This window comes from Triturus cristatus, chromosome 1_2, assembly GCF_964204655.1.
Source record: "Triturus cristatus chromosome 1_2, aTriCri1.1, whole genome shotgun sequence".
Lineage (NCBI taxonomy): Eukaryota > Metazoa > Chordata > Amphibia > Caudata > Salamandridae > Triturus > Triturus cristatus.
In genome coordinates, this window is record NC_140580.1 from 276,637,404 (window position 1) to 276,660,945 (window position 23,542).

The 23,542-nt window shown below is 45.0% G+C and overlaps 1 protein-coding gene across 1 annotated transcript in view; it reads left to right on the forward strand.

The window, feature by feature from the left end:
• Window positions 1–395: 395 nt before the first annotated feature.
• The window catches only part of LOC146867156 (uncharacterized), a 514,074-nt gene continuing 490,927 nt past the window's right edge, over window positions 396–23,542 (forward strand). Inside the window, exon 1 of the mRNA XM_085603679.1 lies at window positions 396–500. The gene's annotated coding sequence lies outside the window, so the exon portion shown is untranslated. The remainder of the gene's footprint in view (window positions 501–23,542) is intronic.

Sequence of the window (23,542 nt, forward strand, 5' to 3'; positions counted from 1 at the left end):
AGAGAAGAGTTCAGAATAACCCCACACACGGTGCAATGCCTCATTCGTGTGAGGAGCAAGGTAGAAACTTGTTTATGGCGTTATATGGCATATAGCCGAATGTGAGAAGCAGACGTTCTGCAAGGAGCAGTTCCTGGGTTCACAAACTCAGTCGGCTTGCATTGAACAGCGTCCCTTAGAACAAGCCGGCAGCTACCTAGGATGATGAACCTGTCGGCCATGATGCATTGTGCATGCATGTTATTGTTACAGTGTTTTAACCAGCGCCTGTGGTGTGCCCACGTAATGTAAATACAATTAACTTACTTCCTTCTCTGCATTGTTCGTCAGTCGGGTTAAGGAAGTCACTGCTTCGTATGGTTTTCCTTCTCACTACTTTTAGATTCCACTTAGCAGCAGGAACTAAAACTGGGTGGAAAGAACGGAGTTTTCCGCGCGCCCCTCTGCAACACTAAAGTTGTTATGAGAAGAGACGTTTCGGGAATGAAGACTGAGTTGTGGTGAGTACTGTGCATTGGTTGCCGAAATGCGTATGGGAGGGTCTGAAAGGTTACATGAAATGATAGAAAGGGTAGACAATGACAGACATTTCAATACGCATTTTTTTCCGTGCGCTTCATTGTTGTGAATGTAGCCAAGAAGCCTTCCTGGCTGTGTACCATGAAGAATTGCGACTGTTCAAATGTTCATGTTTTAACTCGGAGAAATTGAGAATTATATAATGCATGGATTTAAGACACGAGGGATCGTATCATCGAGAGATGCGATGCGCTGGCTCAGCACAGAACCGAGTGCTTGTTGTTTTGCGTTTGAGGTTTTTAAAGTTCATACATGCAGTGCTTTAAAAGGGCCGGTACTCACCGGTACTGAGTACCGGCACTTCCGACTTTTTTTCCCGTTAGTACCGGCACTTCTCTGTAGTCAGGGAGAGTACCGGTACCCTGATCCACAGCACGGCAGCCGCAGGTTAGGTTTCTCCTCCAGGACACATTCCGCTCTGCTTCTGAGGAGCGTGTAATGGGTTTATCTGTTTCATTGCCATAAACGCATTTCTTGTGTGTTTTGACATGTGCTACAACTGGTACATAAGTCATTAGGTACTATCGTGTTTTGCTCTTCGCCCCGCCCCTAGCCCCGCCCACTTGCCACACCTCTATTCTAATGAGTACCTGCACTTATTTTTTCCCATTTAAAGCACTGCATACATGTAACCAGGGCAATGGTCTTATGTGATTCTTCAGTCCCAGTTTTTTTTCCCAGAACTATAGATTTGCTGTATTTGCATCATCATCTGCTGCATAATGTGGAGATTGTAACCAACATCAACTGTTTCTAGCTCAAACTCATCAAAAGTTACTAAGAACCTTGCGACAAGTGTTCAAGCGCAGTAGAAGGCGCTTCACAAAGGTTAACTGGTCATCTTTTGGTTGCTTATTTCTGTATTTGGTTATTAAACTGGTACTAATGAGGTGAAATATTTGCCCAGAGTATATCACCCATGTGTAAAAACGACAAAATAATAAAGTTATACACAATGCACCCATTCTCACTGCATAATTTAGTCAACCATGACGCATAATCTGTATTTCATTATGTAGACCAATATGAACAATGTTATTGACATAAACTGGTCCTTAGCATTGTTAATTCATTTTGATTAACATCACGTGTTAGGAAATATCACTCACTACAGCACATAGGTGAGATTTCTTTTATTCAAGCACATAATTTACTATATGTTCACAATGATAATAAATCTGCAACATCTTACTTAACAATGTATTTTTTTATTTCACTGTTTATATTTTATTCAGCAGACCATACATCACACTGCTGTAGACTTATTTGTTTTACACAGCTAAGCGTTGAATACCTAAGTTTGCAGCAGGAGCTGCAGAAAGCAAACAGTGGACATCTCAGGACAATTTACCTTCATTTGTCTTCATTGCCTTCTCTGAGGCCATCAGTCTCAAAGTAAGTGGCAGGGGTTGCAAGGGGCAAGCCTGGGGTCACAGCAGTAACCCCTGATGACTCCTAAATGACGTCCACGGTGGATTTCTTTTTTGTTTTCAAAATCCGGGGGATTGGTTCTGTACATTTCACATGGCCTCGGGTGTTTTCCCAGGAGTCTGGAAGGGTGGGGGCCAGTTTTGGAGCGATGGGAGCCAGTTTGGGTTACTAGGGGATGGTTTTGCAGCAGTGCTGCAATATCGGGCACAGTAACAAAAGCAGCAGTGCGGGGGCGCTGGTTTGGTTAAGCAGCAGTGCTTCACACTTGAACCCTTGCCCCTACTGGGGGGACGGTCTGATAAAATTGCCAGGACTGATATGTGTTCTCAGTCCGGCCCTGGAGGCCTTAATGGGAACCCGTGCCAGAACTTCTCACAGAACTATAGCTCCATTAACCTCTTCAGTGCCCATGACGAGATAGTCTCGTCATGGAGCACGGTTGCGCTGTGCCTATGCGAGACTATCTCGTCATGAACCCCACCCACTAGTGCAACGCCCGGCACAGGAGGGGGAAAGGGCGTGGCACTGAAGGGGTTAAACATGTGAACGTGAGTTTCCAGGATGAGAATGTCGAGGGAATGTATACGTGTTTCCATTTAATTTAAACGTGGCATTGTTGGCTGTTAAAATTTTGTATGCAGAAATATTTATGTATTCGATTACTGATATAAATCACTGTCTGCCGATGTTTTTCTTTTTTTGCCCTTTGAATTTCTTGGCTATACCAAACAATTCAGAAAATGACTACGGACATAGGAAGAATCAGTTGAGTTCCTAGTTTTTCTGGTAACTTATATGGTTAGAGACCTGAAGTCCCACTATCAGCAGATTCGCAATGATGTTTAGGAACCATTAACAATAACTGATCTGCTTTGAATTCCAAGCAAATAATTGTTAACCTTTTTCAGGGGTACTATCCTATAAAAATATGTCACTATGAGTTCAATGTAGCAGAGATGGTTGCCAGGTGCAATCTATTAACATTTAATTTGAAAACTTATACAATCTATTCACTCAAACCAATAATAAGAAATGTCTGATTACAGTTGGCCACCTTTCTCATCAGTTCTCAGAAGAATCGGGGAAACTCTAAAACTACTCACCAGATGTAAAAATACTGAAATGTAGGTATAAAATATTGATTGTAGACATAATATCTTAAATATCCTTTTATTAATGTACCACGCCTTTATGCAAAAAGATGATTAAGACTAAGGATCTGATTATGAGTACTGCGATCCATAGGACCACAGTACTTGTAGTAGCATGGCGGGAACTGCCGCACTGGTGATCTGACTGCCACATTAAGAGTTTGGCAGTCCCACTGCCAGAAGACCGCCTCCACCACCGGGGATCTGAGATTCCTCGGCGGTGGTGCAGCGGTCTGGCCCAGAAATATGCTGGTGGTGCCGCTGTGGCACCGCTAAGCATATTCTGAGTTACCTCACCGCCACAGTTTTCATGGCGGTGAGCCTGCCATGAAAACTGTGGTGATGAGGAAACAAAGGGGGCATTTCAGGGCCCCCTGTTTTCTCAGAGCCATGGGGTTCGTGCACATGCTGTGCCCCCCAGTGTGCATTCACCCCCTTTCCTGCATGGCATAGACTACATAATCAATTCCATGTAGGAACGGCCTTTGGCACTCCCATTGCTGTGCCTTTTTTTAATGGGCACCACTGTGGGACCGCCAAAGCACCACCCTCCAGACACAAGTAAACTCGTTATCTGGCGGGCGGTGTTCAGACAGCTTTTATGGTGTGGCAGCAGGGCGGTGGCGTGGCGGCCCCTCTGCCACCCCATCAAAGTCAGAATCAGGCCGTAAGGGCCTAATTACAACTTTGGCGGTGTGGAGGCAGGCCACCACACTAGCGCCCGATCCATAACACCGCTAAAGCCATACTGAAACCGCCCACCAGATTAGGAGTTTTCTCTTGGTGCGGCGGGCAGTGCTTTGGCAGTCCCAGGCGATGAGCCTTAGAAAGGCACCGCAATGAGAACTCCAAAGCAAGTTCCTACACGGTATAGACTGTTAAGTCCATGCCATGTAGGAAAGGGGTTGCCCGCAGACGGGGGCACACCATGTGCCCCCCTGCATGCATCCCATTAAGTCTGATGCACCAGGGGGACCTGTATGGTTCCCTTAGTTTAATCACTGCCACAGTTTTCAAGGTGGGCTCACCTCCATGAAAACTGTGGTAGTGAGGAAACTCATAATATGCTTGGCAGTTCAGAAGCTGCACAGTCAGCATATTATGGCCTCTGACAGCTGCGCCACTGTCAGGGAATCATGGATGCCGGTGGTAGCAGTGATCCTGGGGTGGTCCCACTACCGTATTCGTAATATGGCGGCTGGCCCAACAGTCTAGCGGTCCAGGGGCTGCCACCACGGGATTGGTGATCCAATGGACTGCCAAACTCATAATTAGGCCCTAAGGGCTGAATGTATCAACTGTTTTTACACATTCTATTTCTATTTTCACAACATACTGACTTGTCTCCTGGCACTATTTGGTTTCTTTGGCCATGTTCTGGTTCTCCGGTGTGGGGCTTCTGATTGCAGCGTCTTTTCGAATATAGTCTATTGACCGATAAACGTGAGGCACACTTTTTTAGGTCTAGCGATAGCCAAACCATTTGATTTTTAAAAAGATATATGTGTAACATATTTATTTAAGAGGACTTTCAGCCAGGTCTTTTGGTTTGTCATTCACATTTTGCGTCCACCCTTTACAGCATACAGTATAGGACAGGGGGTCAGCCACTGGGTAATTTCACTTTGAGTGAATGCAATTTGTCTTTTACAAGGGGCATATCCACACACAAGGTAGTTCTCTTCAGTGGAAGTATTATTGTTTTTACTTTATTGTTCTCGTGTTGCCTTTGTGTTTAGAGTCTGATGCTCTCTTCCAGTTCTTCCATGAGGAGCATAGTGCACATTCCGGCTTTCTCAGTTCTTATCTCCTGCTCATGGTGTAAATTCCTTTTGGAGTGGCTTTTTTTAGGTCTCGCCTGCGCAGCATAGGAAAAAGACCTATTGAAATTGCTTCGGTTTTTTAGCCAAAAACGTGCACGCGTTGCATTGCTTCCAATGGCAACGCGTGCACGTCTGGCGATTCCCTTGCAGGAGCGAGCTTTCAAACCATGTGTTAATTACAAACATATGGTTCCTGCTCGCTCCCACAAGGGAAACTGGCGGAGGCCCCCTCCTCTCACCCCTCCCCCTGCTGCCTCCTCCTCTCCTTGATGACTCCGCGTCTTGCTTTGGTTCTTCGAGAGTACCGTAGCTCTGAATTTACTAGCTTACCCATATCTAGAACCAGTATGAATATGACCAACAATGTGGCAAATATATTAAAATAGAAGCACAAATGATGAAATGCAAAAGTTCAAACCATTTTTTACAAAACGTATTTTAAATACGAATTGTTTTTGCTGCACGATAGCGTGAGGGATTCTAATGCTGCTTTGTCAAGAATCATTGCAACCAGTGCGGGCACATTTGAGGAGTAAATCAGCAGCACTGTGTTCTTTATAAGAACTCTTCTCGGTTAATCGTGTTCTTTTCCGCAAAGTAAAAGTCGGCGCAAAAGTGTCTTTCCTCGATGCCTATGATGCCTACATATGTCGGTCATCTATTTTGCGGTTTGCCTTCAGCGGACGTGACGTACATCAACAGACGGTTGTTGCTGCGGCAGGTTTGGCTTTGGAAACTCTATGGACACGGTGTCTGGTGCCTGGTGGGCTTCAGTTGGGATTGAGTGTTGTTAGCATTTGGGTCTTGTTGTTTTTATGCCTCCTTAACTTATTTCTTTTATAACAGCAAATACCTCTGACACCATGGATCACAGTATCACTTTAGTCTCAGCAGATCTATTTATTGACTGCGAGTTGAATATAATTTCATATATTTAGATGCCTTAGTGAACACTTTCTCGGTGTGACAATCATAAATCTCCAAATTTCCACTTTTTCAACAATACAATGTGACAACAAAACACAAATATCACAAATATAAGTTTCTCAGTGTGACAATAGACACATTTTCACTTTTCCAACAAAACATTATAACGACATACATAAATGTGAAAAATTAAAGCATGAATCAAAACAGTACTCAGATATCCTCTTTATAAGTGGCATATAAAGTCATTATTGCCTCCACGTTGTATGATTGATTTGGTCCTAAATGGGATTAAAGAAAAAAATATATTTTTTCAAAGTGATGATAAAGAGCATTGACTAGATGTTTGGTTTTGGCTCTTCAAGGGGCGTTATTGTATAATTTTATCCCCAATAAGTTCTCATTTTCTGTTAGCCGACGCGTTTCGACCTTTCCTGTTGTGGACCTTTTTATTGCCTTCCTAAGGTCTTCATCAGGGCTTGGTTACAATTCCATTGGGACATCTTTTTCTGAAAGAATCAATGATATATCTTATCATAAAAGAGTGTGATAATGGGTAAGTTTTAAGTGTACTCAATGTATTTACTGAGCAATCTCTTGGTCATTTTCTTAAAAGCCTGGTTAAAAACTGGAACTTACGTGCTGTCAGGTAAAGGGTGCTTGCGCCTTCTTTTACCTGCGGAATATAAGGGGGACATTTCTATGTCACTGTCAGCTTTCTGACGTTATATATTTCATGTTTGACGAAAATATAACATTGCTATTTCTTTAAGTGTGGCTTCACGTACCAAGGTGCATAAAGATTCGAATAACCCACCAGGCCGCCCTATAATTTCGGGAGTCAACTCTATTCTAGAAAGACCGGCAAAATACGTGGACACCTTCCTAAAACCTCTAGTCTGCAATATTCCCAGCTACATTAAAGATACGACGCAAGCTATCAATCTCTTGGAGGAGTTTCCGTTTGAAGAGGAAAATGAACTTTTGGTTACTCTTGATATTGTGAGTCTATACTCCAATATCCCCCAAGAAGACGGTCTGGAAGCCATGCAAATATTCTTGGACAAACGTATCAGGCCACACAATGTACCCACCATCTATTTAATACAACTAGCTGAAATATGCTTGAAGCACAACTTTTTCACCTTTAATGAGATTCAATTTCTCCAGATCATGGGCACCGCGATGGGTTGTCCATTCGCCCCAGAGATGGCCATAATGTTCATGGCCCTCTATGAAGAGAAATGGATTTTCAATAATAACCCTTACGACGGCCATATCAAAATATGGCGCCGTTACATCGATGATGTGTTTCTACTGTGGAGAGGCAACATACAACAACTTGAGAACTTCGTGACTTGGCTGAATGATAGAAATCCAAACATTCAATTCACTGTCAGTCACAGCAACGTGGAAATGAACTTTTTAGACCTCCTTATTAAACACGAAGAGGGACACATCTACACAACACTGTACACAAAAACCACTGATAGAAATACCTTCCTGCATTTCTCCAGTTTCCATCAAAGAAATTTACGAGAGAATCTACCCTTTAGCCAGTTCCTAAGGATCAGGCGAAACTGTACAAAAAGAGAAGATTACTTCAAGAATGCAACAACACTACTTGAGAAACTGGTAATGAGAAATTACCCAAAAAAACTTCTGAAAAAAGCGCTGAAGCGAGCATGGTACACTCCACGAGATGCGCTGCTCACCACCAAGAAAGAGGAAAAAAGTACACCACTGGTATGTGTCACCACTTTCTCAGGACAGACTACAGAGATGCAAAAAATCATCCGGAAAAACTGGCACACAATAAGAAGCATACCATCTTTCACACAGACTCCAATATTTGCCCTGAAGAAAAATACGAGCATCAGAGAAAAATTGGTACGAGCAAACACGACTATAAGGCAACCAGAAATCAATCTACGGTCTATGCTATCACTACCGCCCATCAAAGGACACAAAAAATGTGGCACTTGTACCTCATGCGACAGCACCATAGAAGGAACTAGATTCACGTATGGAGAAAAATACATCAAACACGAAGAATTCACAAATTGTAATACCCACAACGTGTTATACTGCATCACCTGTCCATGCCCACTGGCTTACATTGGGAAAACCACACAACCAATCAAAAACCGTATGTCCCAACATCGATCCAGGATCAAGTGTAAAGTATTGACCGCCCCTATGGTCACACACTGCATTGAAAAAAATCATGGCCCAAAAGATCTAAAATGGACAGTCCTTCGACACATACGAGGGACCAATATTGATGCAATTTTATCAAAAAGCGAAGCAAAAATGATAATGTTCCTGGGAACCATTGTTAACGGGATGAATGAAATGACAGCATTGACGCACATCACCTAGAAGGAGAATGCTACATGTTTCCTCTCAGAGAAGCGGAGTTGGAGGTTCATATCAGACACCCCGTACCTTCCCCGAACAACAAAAGACGAAAGTGACAACATTTTTTTAAAACTTTAATGACAAACCAAGAAGTGCACAGAACGGCGAAACTGCGAACCAAAAACCAAAAAACGGAAAACTACCTATTTTTCTTAACCATAAGAGGAGCATAAAAGAAGTGATTTAGACACATAGCTAAAATAAATGCAGCTCGTAGATGGCAAGACCACATATGAAGAATACAGGAAGTCGCCATTCAACAATCCAACAAGGCGTCCTGCACGTGACGACTTTTGGAAGAGCCACAAAGAGGAGCCCCATTCAAAAGCAAACTTGGAGGTCCACAGTAGATAATCTCTACCGCATGGAAATGGTAAAACACCGTAGAGACAAAACTTTATTGAGAAACCAAGTTACCAGTTAGCAGCGAAACAGCCACTCCACTACACACCACAACAGAGATTATGGAACAAAAAGTAACAAAGTTAACCCCACATCAGTAGTACCCCGACACAGGCAATCATGATAAATACGAAAGCGAACACAATTCGCAGTGGTCAATAAAATATACGAAGAAAAAAGGAAGCAGTCGTACAACCACAAATCAAGCGTTGCCATAACAACGCAACGCGAACGCGGTGACGTCAGTGCTAGCATAAACGCGCCCTATCAACACAAACTTCCGAGAAAGGAATCTTTCGCACAACGAAGGACGGCGACGAAGATCACGGAGGAGAAGAAACAACCCTGATCGACACAGAAACAAAACGGTATGAATGATACATGCGATGATGGAAATCGTGGTCCCCTTGAGATTATGCACGGATGCTTTGAACAACACAAGTTCTAAATGGTCCCGCTAATCACCAAATCTTGGTCACTTTGAAATTAAGCACGGTAGCTCGGAACAACATAGTCTTTGTATATAAAAAAGTTCAGTCAAATCACCAAACGCATGCGTGTAAATCATTTATAGCAATTTGACAGGAAACCTCGCCGTATACACTGTCACACCATTGGGGATCGAGCACGTTATACAAATGCCGCATTAGAGCACAAGTTGGTGTTCACAGACCCACGCATGAAAGAACACAAACGGGAGAACCAGTCACAACAACCAGTTTACAGACAAACGCTCACTACAGCTCATAAACCATTTTTGTATCCAATAGATCTATAAAGAAGTCACTAATCGTTTAAAAGAACCACACATCAAACCCCGTCACTAGAGGTCAAACGGGAAGGTACGTGAAGCCACACTTAAAGAAATAGCAATGTTATATTTTCGTCAAACATGAAATATATAACGTCAGAAAGCTAACAGTGACATAGAAATGTCCCCCTTATATTCCGCAGGTAAAAGAAGGCGCAAGCACCCTTTACCTGACAGCACGTAAGTTCCAGTTTTTAACCAGGCTTTTAAGAAAATGACCAAGAGATTGCTCAGTAAATACATTGAGTACACTTAAAACTTACCCATTATCACACTATTTTATGATAAGATATATCATTGATTCTTTCAGAAAAAGATGTCCCAATGGAATTGTAACCAAGCCCTGATGAAGACCTTAGGAAGGCAATAAAAAGGTCCACAACAGGAAAGGTCGAAACGCGTCGGCTAACAGAAAATGAGAACTTATTGGGGATAAAATTATACAATAACGCCCCTTGAAGAGCCAAAACCAAACATCTAGTCAATGCTCTTTATCATCACTTTGAAAAAATATATTTTTTTCTTTAATCCCATTTAGGACCAAATCAATCATACAACGTGGAGGCAATAATGACTTTATATGCCACTTATAAAGAGGATATCTGAGTACTGTTTTGATTCATGCTTTAATTTTTCACATTTATGTATGTCGTTATAATGTTTTGTTGGAAAAGTGAAAATTTGTCTATTGTCACACTGAGAAACTTATATTTGTGTTTTGTTGTCACATTGTATTGTTGAAAAAGTGGAAATTTGGAGATTTATGATTGTCACACCGAGAAAGTGTTCACTAAGGCATCTAAATATATGAAATTATATTCAACTCGCAGTCAATAAATAGATCTGCTGAGACTAAAGTGATACTGTGATCCATGGTGTCAGAGGTATTTGCTGTTATAAAAGTATTACCCAGATTCCGGCCTCTGAAAACCTCATTGAATCCCCCCTCTTATTATATACTCCTTAACTTATTTCTGCTTTAGTTTAAATTTCATAATTCATTTGTCTTTTTTTTTTTTTTGGGCTCGTTTTGTCTTTTGGGAACACTCCAGCCAACTACCCTTTTAGAGGGTTTGCGCCCGACTGATCCACCAAAACCAGCACTGGCAGCGCCACCAGCCAAGGCCACTAGAATTCTGAGTCCAGAGAGGGCCAAATTATGCAGCATGGGCCAGTAAATCATGCAGCAAGAAAAGGAAAATGATGCCACATAATGCAGCACATTTTGTAGTAGTCTTACTTTATATTTCGTAAATTGTAAACTTAGTATGCTGTTTAGGTATCGGTTGCACTTCATTAGTACCAGTTTAATACCCAAATATAGCAAGGAGCAACGCTGGGAGATCGGCGGGTCCAAGCAAGAACGAGGAAGGGCAACGTGTCGCGTTAGCTGGAGCAAGTCAATGTCCGTGTTGGAGTGGCACTGCCCTGCACCCATCCTTCCGCACAACCTCCCCCCCCCGCTGCCCGACGACGACGGCGAGACTTTGGTGAAATTAAATATTTACCACAATCATACGTTGTTACCCGTGAACGTTATTTGATTGCCCTAGCCTGTGAGCTATATTATCTCCCCATGTCTTAATCCCCTTATCCATTTACATTTCACCTGTAGTTGTGTGACTTGTGTTCCTACTATCTTGTGGCAGCTTGCGCCTTTTTAGTCTTCCCCCTGCACCCAAATGTGCTGCATTATACCGCATAATTTGCAGGTTTTTTTGCTGCATAATTTAGCCCTAGCCATAGTTGCTGCTTAGTTATCTTATGCAACTAACAACCATTGACAAAGCCAATAGACCCGACTTACTGTCAGTATGCTGCTACTTCTTGTCTCATATATCTGGATGCAATGACAGAAACAGCAAAATGCAAGCTGGTGTTATCCATTCAATCCAGTTTTTGCTGCTGTACTGTCCCTCACATTTTAGGAAATTATGGCGTTATACGGGGCTGTTAGGGAAGGACGATGGTATGTGGTATTGCAAGTTGGTGGCGGTCTTGTCTTTGTAAAAGGCAGGAGAGCTTATAAACTCCCATGGAAAGAGGAGAGACACAAAGACAGGCAGGCTGTGAGGAAGGGAGGAGGCAAGGAACAGAAGTTATGTGTGTGTAACAACCCGCTGCCGCCTGCATGCCCACGCCACCGCCTTTGTGTGCCCACGAGCGCGCTACCCAGTGTCTCCCCCATATTGCCGAATGGTGCCATAAGTAAATTACTCCTGCCATTGTAAGAAATGGCGCCAATCCCTGCTTTCTGGAAAACAATGTTCCAGACTTTAGCTTTGTTGATTAAGCTCTCGCAGACAATGCGAGGAGTGGGATCGTTAACACAGTCAAGAGGCATAAGTCGGTAAATAACTATTCCACAATTGAACTTCGTAACTACAAATTGTATTGGAAATATTTGTATCATGTTTTTATTGATGGTTGTCACATTATTTAACCTCAGCAAACACAGGGGGGAGGGCGCAAACCTCCCTGCTCGCAATCCTCCATGCGCTCCGGTGCATGGTCCGAAAGGCGGCACTCGGTCCCACCGCAGAGCTGCATGCCACACCTGCCAAACTGTACCAAGTCCTCCTGTTGCCCCCCCACATCCCACACCACCAAAACACATGTATTTGGCGCTCCCTGCCATGCCTGGTGGAGCAGCCCCCACCCACCCGGTACAGACCCAATTCGCGAGACCGCCCCATAGGCCATAGCCTCCCTGTTCTCACTATCTGAGAAATTCCTTTACTTGGACGGCTCCTTCCCTCCTTTCACCCTGTGACTAAAGGCAATGCTGCTTCTTTCCTAGCTGCCTAAGTTAGTGCCCCCTGCCCTCCACCCTCTCCGTTCCCCTTGGCGCACTTTACCTCCCTCCCACCTTTCTCCTTTGGCGCTGCGATATCACCAGAGACCAGGTACTACCAAATCCCCGCTACCCCAGAAATCTTTCACCGAGGGTGGGGGGTAAACACTTCTGTTGAAAGCACCCAACTGTCCAATGATGCACTGCACACCCCCAAAACCACAGACCACCAGACCAGTGCCCCTCCATCTCTGGTGACCTGCAGTAGTTCCAAGACTCTCCCAGAGCCTCCCGCCGCCCAAATGGGTGCAGCCTCTGACACCTATGTGTTCCTTGTCTTCACTGCCCGACCCCTGCCTGCCGGACAGCGTCTGAAACGTCACTCACAACCCCACTGAAAATGTCACACATAGCAAACCAAAAACTTGACAGCTATGTCCATATTTTAGACTGTATTCTACTTATGCTTGTAACCTTAAAGTACTCGGGATATTGCTGGAATGGCGCCAACCCCGTACCGCACCCACCCGAGGTGAGGGACCGCCCACTGGATTATAGCCAGCAACCCCCCTGTTCTCCTTATCTGGAAAATTTCCCTCCTTTGGACTGCCTCCTCCTCCCCCATTAACCCTGGAACCAGACCCTTCGCTACCTCTTCCGTAGCTGCGTAAATTACTGCCCCCCACCCCCTGGCGCGCTTTTGCCTCCATCTAAACCTTAATCAAGATCCCCTATCCTGACCCTCCCTCGGCTAAAATAGCAGAGATGCGGCCCTCCCAGCGCTACCCCATTCACGCGGCTTCTACCCCTCCACTGGCCACCACTATTGTTTAGGGCCCTAACCCCCACGTTCCTTTAACATCATTTTACTGTGACCCATAAACCGACCCACATGTCCTTGTGGGTCCTTAGCGCCCTTCCCCTCATAGACCTCCTGCCACCTCGTTTGCCCCTGGAGCCCAGCCTGTCATTAACTCCCAAATCCTCTAACCACCATTGCGCCAGACCCAGAACCAACACATCCAGAGCGTCATGCCTGCGCCTATCGTCCTGTGCCAGCGAAGGCACTCTGAGCCATCCATTATACTTTTATCGCCCAACTGTACCCGGACCCCGCCCACGTTCCTGTGAGAGCCGTCTGCGGTGCAAGGTCACACTGCTGGTCTGCTGTGCACACGTCTCCGAAGTGGCACCTCAAATTCCTCACAGATAGCCACCCGCTAGTGGGCAGACCCAGTAACCACCTCCATCCTCTCTGAATAGAGCCCAAATTGCCATCTCCCAGCACTCGTGCATACCTGACTGGCATAGAAAACAACCCACCCTTAACACCCCAACGCCACCCAATTGTACCCACCCGCAGGCACCGCGGCTGACAATGAACTGCCCCCGATCCCCCTGGCCTCAGAAGGACAAAAGGCCGAGGGCATGAAGACTGGGCCTTGAACCGCAAACCCAGGACACCAGCGGCTCCCCGAATCCTCCGACCCCCGCCTTCTGCTGTTGGTAGGCAGCTGATATTGCGGGAGGTGACGTATATACGAACTTGATTTCCCTTCGCAGTAGCCCTACTTTGGTATGCCAGAGCCAGAGAAACCAGGTCAGCAGAGCGGCTTTAGAGGGAGAGAACCAGGACAGCAGAACTGCTTTAGAGCCAGAGAACCAGGTCAGCAGAGCTGCTCTAGAGCCAGAGAACCAGGCCAGCAGAGCTGCTTTGGAGCCATAGAACCAGGTCAGCAGAGCTGCTTTAGAGCCAGAGAACCAGGTCAGCAGAGCTGCTGTAGAGCCAGAGAAACCAGGTCAGCAGAGCTGCTTTAGAGGGAGAGAACCAGGTCAGCAGAGCTGCTTTAGAGCCAGAGAACCAGGCCAGCAGAGCTGCTTTGGAGCCAGAGAACCAGGTCAGCAGAGCTGCTCTAGAGCCAGAGAACCAAGTCAGCAGAGCTGCGTTAGAGCCATAGAACCAGGTCAGCAGAGCTGCTTTAGGGCCAGAGAACCGGGTCAGCAGAGCTGCTTTAGAGCCAGAGAACCAGGTCAGCAGAGCTGTTGTCGAGTCAGAGAACCAGGTCAGCAGAGCTGCTCTAGAGCCTAAGAACTAGGTCAGCAGAGCTGCTCTAGAGACAGAGAACCAGGTCAGCAGAGCTGCTCTAGAGACAGAGAACCAGGTCAGCAGAGCTGCTGTAGAGCCAGAGAAACCAGGTCAGCAGAGCTGCTTTAGAGGGAGAGAACCAGGTCAGCAGAGCTGCTTTAGAGCCAGAGAACCAGGCCAGCAGAGCTGCTTTGGAACCAGAGAACCAGGTCAGCAGAGCTGCTCTAGAGCCAGAGAACCAAGTCAGCAGAGCTGCGTTAGAGCCATAGAACCAGGTCAGCAGAGCTGCTTTAGAGCCAGAGAACTAGGTCAGCAGAGCTGCTCTAGAGCCTAAGAACCGGGTCAGCAGAGCTGCTCTAGACCCTGAGAACCAGGTCAGCAGAGCTGCTGTAGAGCCAGAGAAACCAGGTCAGTAGAGCTGCTTTAGAGGGAGAGAACCAGGTCAGCAGAGCTGCTCTAGAGGGAGAGAACCAGGTCAACAGAGCTGCTTTAGAACCATAGAACCATGTCAGCAGAACTGCTTTAGAGCCATAGAATCGGGTCAGCAGAGCTGCTTTAGAGCCAGAGAACAAGGTCAGCAGAGCTGTTGTAGAGCCAGAGAACCAGATCAACAGAGCTGCTCTGTAGCCTAAGAACTAGGTCAGCAGAGCTGCTCTAGAACCAGAGAGCCAGGTCAGCAGACCTGCTGTAGAGCCAGAGAAACCAGGTCAGAAGAGCTGCTTTAGAGGGAGAGAACCAGGTCAGCAGAGCTGCTTTAGAGCCAGAGAACCAGGTCAGCAGAGCTCCTCTAGCTGACACTGACTGACTGACACTGACTGACTGACAGTGACTGATTGACACTGACTGACTGACACTGACTGACACTGATTGACTGAAACTGACTGACTGACACTGATTGACTGACACTGACTGACACTGACTGACACTGACTGACACTGATTGACACTGACTGACACTGATTGACACTGATTGACTGACACTGACTAACACTGAATGACACTGACTGACTACTCTCTAATACTCTACTACTCTCTCTCTACTACTCACTCTACTACTCTCTCTCTACTACTCACTCTCTACTACTCACTCTCTTCTATTCTACTACTCTCTACTACTCATTCTCTACTACTTACTATCTACTACTCTCTACTACTCACTTTCTACTACTCACTCTCTACTACTCACCCTCTACTACTCACTCTCTATTATTCACTCTCTACTCTCTCTCTACTACTCACTCTCTACTATTCACTACTACTCACTCTCTAGTACTCACTAAAGTACTCTCTACTACCCCCTACCACTCACTCTCTACTACTCACTCTCTACTACTCACTCTCTACTACTCTCTCTCTACTACTCACTCTCTACTACTCTCTCACTACTACTCTCTACTACACTCTACTACTCTCTACTACGCACTCTCTACTACTCACTCTCTACTACTCACTCTACTACTCACTCTACTACTCACTCTACTACTCACTCTCTGCTACTCTCTCTACTACTCACTCTCTACTCTCTATTTCTCACTCTCTACTCTCTATTACTCACTCTCTATTCTCTACCGCTCTACTCCTCTCTCTCTACCACTCTCTACCTCTACCTCTCTTCCTCTACCTCTCTACCTCTACCTCTACACATCTACCTCTCTACCTCTCTCTACACGCACACATATGCATATGCATTTATATATGTATGTGTATATATATATATATATATTACCTACTGGCGGTCGCCAGTAGGTAGATATAGTTCGGACCTATTTTCCATAGGAAATCTGAAACATTCTATTTGGAATACCTTTGGCGACGATTGATGAATCTTCACGAAATCTTCAAAACTTTTGGCCAGCTCCGGTCCGCTCCTATCCTGAAAGTTTCACAGTGATATGTCAAGCGGAGGCCGAGAAAAAAGGGGGGTCCCAAAACGCTTTTTCCCCATGCAATTTCCCATAGGACCTTTAGCCGCAGCTACAGCCCGAACTGCTGAACGGAATTACACCAAATTTGGCAAAGAGGTAGTCCTTAGTTCAGACTCGTGCCTTTTGCCTAAATGGTGTAAATCCGTTCAGTAGTTCCTGAGAAAATGACATTTAAAAGTACATATATATCTATGGCCTCGGAGGATCCGCGCACCCTATGCGCACCCAGCGCGCACCCTGCCGTGCACGAGCTGTATTCTAATTGGCTGTCAACACTCCAAATCAGGAAGTGTTGGCAGCCATCTTGTGCTTTGGTAGAACCAAGGCACAAGAAACCTAAGAAACAAACGCGCAAAACGTGAAAAGGGGACAGGGTAGAAACACCCTGACCCCCTAGGCCTGCTCAGGGGGTCCCACAAGGACCCCCAGGGCCAAAAAAAGCATTTTTTTAAAAAAAATCAACGAGATTCGTGCACCCAGTGCGAATTTTGGCCGAAAAAAAAAAATGAAGCGTGGGCTCCTGTGCTTCATTGCTAATTGGCCCCCGGGGGAGCCAAATCCCAGGGGTATTTTCAAAAAATAGTGTGGGGGTCCCAATCCCCTTCACACTGCCCGGGGACCGCCACTCTCGGGGCTTATTAATATTGGGTGGGGGGCTCTCAGGCCCCAACAGGGACTGCCACCCCTGCGGCTTATTAAAATAGGGTGGGGGGGGCTCTCAGGCCCCCCCAGCCCTGGGGACCACCGCCCCCGGGGCTTCTTCAAAATGTAGGAGGGGGGCCGCCTACTCTCTACTATTCTACCCCCTACCACTCACTCTCTACTACTCACTCTCTACTACTCACTCTCTACTACTCTCTCTCTACTCACTCTCTACTACTCACTCTCTACTACTCACTCTACTACTCTCTCTCTACTACTCTCTACTATTCACTCTCTACTACTCACTCTCTACTACTCTCAACTACTCACTCTCTACTACTCACTCTCTACTACTTTACTACTCTCTACTACTCTGTCTACTACTCACTCTCTACTGCTCACTCTCTACTACTCACTCTCTACTACTCTCTCTCTACTACTCTCTCTCTACTACTCACTCTCTACTATTCTCTACTATTCACTCTCTACTACTCACTCTCTACTACTCTCTAATACTCCCTCTAGTACTCTCTACTACCCCCTACCACTCACTCTCTACTACTCACTCTCTGATACTCTCTACTACTCACTCTCTACTACTCACTCTCTACTACTCACTCTCTACTACTCAACTACTCACTCTCTACTACTCACTCTCTACTACTTTACTACGCTCTACTACTCTGTCTACTACTCACTCTCCACTGCTCACTCTCTGCTACTCTCTCTACTACTCACTCTACTATTCTCTACTACTCTACTACTCTCTCTCTACTACTCTCTCTCTACTACTCTCTCTACTACTCTCTATCTACTACTCTCTCTCTACTACTCTCTCTCTACTACTCACTCTCTACTACTCTCTACAGCTCACTCTCCACTACTCACTCTCTACTACGCGCTCTCAACTACTCTCCACTACTCACTCTACTAATCACTCTCTACTACTCTCCTACTCTCTCTTACTATCTACTTCTCACTCTCTACTTCTCACTCTCTACTACTCACTCTCTACTACTCTCTACTACTCACTCTCTACTACATACTCTCTACTACTTGCTCTCTACTACTCACTCTCTACTACTCTCTAGTACTCACTCTCTACTACTCTCTAGTACTCACTCTCTGCTACTCTCTACTACTCACTCTCTACTACTCTCAACTACTCACTCTCTACTACTCACTCTCTACTACTTTACTACTCTCTACTACTCTGTCTACTACTCACTCTCTACTGCTCACTCTCTACTACTCACTCTCTACTACTCTCTCTCTACTACTCTCTCTCTACTACTCACTCTCTACTATTCTCTACTATTCACTCTCTACTACTCACTCTCTACTACTCTCTAATACTCCCTCTAGTACTCTCTACTACCCCCTACCACTCACTCTCTACTACTCACTCTCTGATACTGTCTACTACTCACTCTCTACTACTCACTCTCTACTACTCACTCTCTACTACTCAACTACTCACTCTCTACTACTCACTCTCTACTACTTTACTACGCTCTACTACTCTGTCTACTACTCACTCTCCACTGCTCACTCTCTGCTACTCTCTCTACTACTCACTCTACTATTCTCTACTACTCTACTACTCTCTCTCTACTACTCTCTCTCTACTACTCTCTATCTACTACTCTCTCTCTACTACTCTCTCTCTACTACTCACTCTCTACTACTCTCTACAGCTCACTCTCCACTACTCACTCTCTACTACGCGCTCTCAACTACTCTCCACTACTCACTCTACTAATCACTCTCTACTACTCTCCTACTCTCTCTTACTATCTACTTCTCACTCTCTACTTCTCACTCTCTACTACTCACTCTCTACTACTCTCTACTACTCACTCTCTACTACATACTCTCTACTACTTGCTCTCTACTACTCACTCTCTACTACTCTCTAGTACTCACTCTCTACTACTCTCTAGTACTCACTCTCTGCTACTCTCTACTACTCACTCTCTACTAGTCTCTACTACTCACTCTCTACTACTCCACTACTCTCTACTATTCACTCTCTACCACTCTACTACTCTCTCTCTACTACTCACTCTCACTACTCTGGACTATTCACTTTCTACTACTCTCTATACTACTCTCTACTACTCACTCACTCTCTACTACTCACTCTCTACTACTCTCTACTACTATCTACTACTCACTCTCTACTACTCTCTAATACTCTCTCTCGGCTACTCACTCTCTACTACTCACTCTTTACTACTCACTCTCTACTACTCTCTCTCTACTACTCTCTACTACACTCTACTACTCACTTTTCTACTCACTCTCTCACTCTCTACTACTCTCTACTACTCACTCTCCACTACTCACTCTCTACTACTCACTCTCCTACTCACTCTACTACTCTCTACTACTCACTCTCTGCTACTCTCTCTACTACTCTCTACTACTCTCTAATACTCTCTACTACTCACTCTCTACTCTCTATTACTCACTCTCTACTCTCTACCTCTCTCTACCTCTCTCTCTACCACTCTCTACCTCTCTTCCTCTACCTCTCTACCTCTACACCACTACCTCTACACATCTACCTCTCTACCTCTCTCTACACGCACACATATGCATATATATGCATATGCATTTATATATGTATGTGTATATATATATAACCTAGTTGCGGTCGCCAGTAGGTAAATATAGTTAGGACCTATTTTCCATAGGAAATCTGAAACATTCTATTTGGAATAACTTTGGCGCCGATTGATGAATCTTCACGAAAATTTCAAAACTTTTGGCCAGCTCCGGTCCACTCCTATCCTGAAAGTTTCACAGTGATATGTCAAGCGGGGGCCGAGAAAAAAGGGGGGTCCCAAAACGCGTTTTCCCCATGCAATTTCCCATAGGACCTTTACCCGCAGCTACAGCCCGAACTGCTGAACGGAATTACACCAAATTTGGCAAAGAGGTAGTCCTTAGTTCAGACTCGTGCCTTTTGCCTAAAGGGTGTAAATCCGTTCAGTAGTTCCTGAGAAAATGACATTTAAAAGTATATATATATCTATGGCCTCTGAGGATCCGCGCACCCTATGCGCACCCAGCGCGCACCCTGCCGTGCACGAGCTGTATTCTAATTGGCTGTCAACACTCTCAGGAAGTGTTGGCAGCTATCTTGTGCTTTGGTAGAACCAAGGCACAAGAAACATAAGAAACACACGCACAAAACGCGAAAAGGGGACAGGGTAGAAACACCCTGACCCCCTAGGCCTGCTCAGGGGTCCCACAAGGACCCCCAGGGCCAAAAAAAGCATTTTTTTTCTTAAAAACGGCGAGATTCGCGCACCCAGTGCGAGTTTCGGCCCCCCAAAAAAAATGAAGCGCGGGCCCCTGCGCTTCTTTGGTCATTGGCCTCGGGGGGGCCAAATCCCAGGGGTATTTTAAAAAAATAGTGTGGGGGGTCCCAATCCCCTTCACACTGCCCCAAGGACCGCCACCCCCAGGGCTTATTAAAATTGGGTGGGGGGGCTCTCAGGCTCCCCCAGCCCTGGGGACCACCCCCCCGGCGCTTCTTCAAAATGTGGTAGGGGGGCCGTGCGGCCCCCCTCCTGGAGCCTTGTCTAGGCCCTGGAGGCCACCACCCCCCAGGGCCGGCTCCTGCAGTGTCCCAGGGTGCCCACCCCTGGGACACTGTAGTTTGCAATGACAGAGCGGGAGCCTCGCGGCTCCCACCCTGTCATTGCAAACTGATTTCCTATTTGGAAGAGAGAGCAGGAAACCTCCCCCCCCGGGGCAAATTATGGCCTCGGGAGGGGGGCCCAAGCAGCCCCCTTCCCGATTTTTATATTTTTTTAACAAAAAGGTGGGGGCAGGCCCTGGGGGATGGGGTCCCCAGGGCCAATACATTAGAAAAAGAAGGGGGCTACACAGCCCCCCTTCTTAAAAAGCTAAACAAAAAAAAACGGGATCGGGCCGGAGGCCACGCCCCCTCCTTGCACCACTCTGCAAACGTGCCCCCTGGCGCATTTGCAGAGGGGGAACTAATTCCCCTTGAATACTGGGGGTCCCTGGGGGCCAACTAGCCCACCAGGAACCTCCAGTATGCGCCAGGGGGCTGCCTTTCAGAGAGGTGTAATGAGGCCACGCCCCTTTTTACACCTCTCTGCAATGCAGCTCCGTGGCGCTTACTGGAGGTACCTGGTGGGCTAGTTGGCCGCCAGGGGACCTCAGGATTCAAGGGGACTTAATCCCCCAACTTAAAACACGCCACGGGGCGCGTTTGCACTGTGGTGAAGGTAGGGGGCGGGGCCTGAGGTGATATGTGTGCAAACACGCCCTGTGGCGCGTTTTAAGTTGGGGAATTCCACCTCAATCCAGAGGTCCCCTAGGGGCCAACTAGCCTACCAGGTACCTCCAGTAAGCGCCACGGAGCTGCTTTGCAGAGTGTTGTAAAAAGGGGCGTGGCCTCTGAACACCTCTCTGCAACGCAGCTCCCTGGTGCATACTGGGGGAACCTGGTGGGCTAGTTGGCCTCCAGGGGACCGCAGGATTGAAGAGTAATTAATTCCCCAACTCAAAACGCGCCACAGGGCGTGTTTGCACACGTCACCTCAGACCCCGCCCCCTTCCTTCACCATTGTACAAATATTCCTCTAAAATAAGCCGAACTACGAACTCCGATTTACTCACCTGTTATCAGGAGAGAACCCAGTGCTGCATCTTTTAGCCCATCAGTGACCCTGAAAAGTAATTCTAAGCGTACTTACCAGTAACTTGTATTTCCTTCCATTGGAATCCATTGTGTGGTTTTCAGCAGAAAAGTTTCTAAGTGTCTATTTTCACAAACTAAAAATATTCCTAAAAAATCGTCCGTATGACTTATCACATTCTTTCAACTGTTTACAGGAGATGCACCAGTGCTGGATCCAGGATCCACCACTGAGTAAGAAAAACTAACGATAGCACTACTTACCTGCTAAGTGAATTTTCTGCCTTAGGATAACATTGGTGATTCTATGTGAAAAAAATTCTAAGTGTCAACTTTTAAAATACAATAATATTCCTTAAAAATCACTACTGTAACCAAAACGCTTTTACTCAACTGTTTACATGAGATGTCCAAGGACTGAATCTAGGATCCAGTCCTGTGGTTAGTAAAGTAATCCATAAAGTAACTAATTGCATTTGACTAGAAATTCACATTGAGCTCAATGTTGCATTGTGTTTGAAATTGTGTTGCCCATTGCAACAACTGTAACTACTGTACTTAAAATGCTATTGCCTATTTGCAAAGTATTTAAACTAAAGTAATTCATTCTGAGAAAGTATATTTTGTATTGTAATGTATAATGTAATTATAATGTAATTAAAAAAATAAAATATCTAAAAATAAATAGTTTAAAAAATGTAGTAAATCAGTATAAAAAAAATCAGTATAGCAATTAATACATTAAAAATTGCCATTTACAAAACCTTTGAAATTCACAGAAAAAACCATAGGTTTCAGGCCTGATATAGTTAGGAATTAGCATTTAAAAAACCTTTGAAATTCACTGAACAAACCAAAGGTTTCAGGCCTACTCACTTATGCAAACAATGGATCATACTTACTTTTACTTAGCTACACACTTATACAAACACCACTTCATCTATTCATATAGATAGTAACTCATACTTAGTGTGTTATAAAATCACTATTAGAAGTATACAGTTATCCATACAGTCACTCATACAATCACTTAGTCTTATGTATACTTATTTATATACAACAACTGACACATATATGGGTTTTATTTTTCTAGTTTGTTGGATATGTGCTATTGAGACATATATTTGCTCATCACCACACCCATAAAGATATTCACTCACCCAAACAACTGTTATAACATGTCGTTTTAACTTCATATACCTACTGAATCAACTATTCACACATCTTTGGGCTGTCACACACCCCCCCACCGAACCACACACACATTCACTCTCACATACATATACTCAGTTAACTAATCAATAACTAATATAGACTTTCACATAGCTAGTAACCAACTGGTGCAGCAGTTTACACAACAACTGACAAAGTGATACAGATATTCACACAGTTTAGTCACTATCCAATATATTTATTGAGACACTATAAATTAGTCAAGTAAACAGTCAATCACACTGCTACTAAATCCTCCATCCAGATTTTTATATTTATATATCCACTCATTCTTCAATGCAAATTGCTATATATATATAATACATATTTAAATAACGAACCAAACCACATTCACTGGATGATGTCATCAGTGAAGTCATTTGAGATGTCATCAGTGATGTCACTGACCATGTCATGAATGATGTAATATGTGACATCATCAGCAGTGGATTGCGGGCGCGCGAGGTGTAGTTAGTACAACTAACTATATCGGAGGAATTTCAAGGGTTTTGTACGAGTGAAATGTCCAGCTAACTATGATATCCCTAAAACCGATGTTTTTTTCAGTGAATTTCTAAGGTTTTTAAAAAATGCAAATTCCTAACTATATCAAGCCTGAAACCTACGTGTTTTTCTGTGAATATATACACATATATAG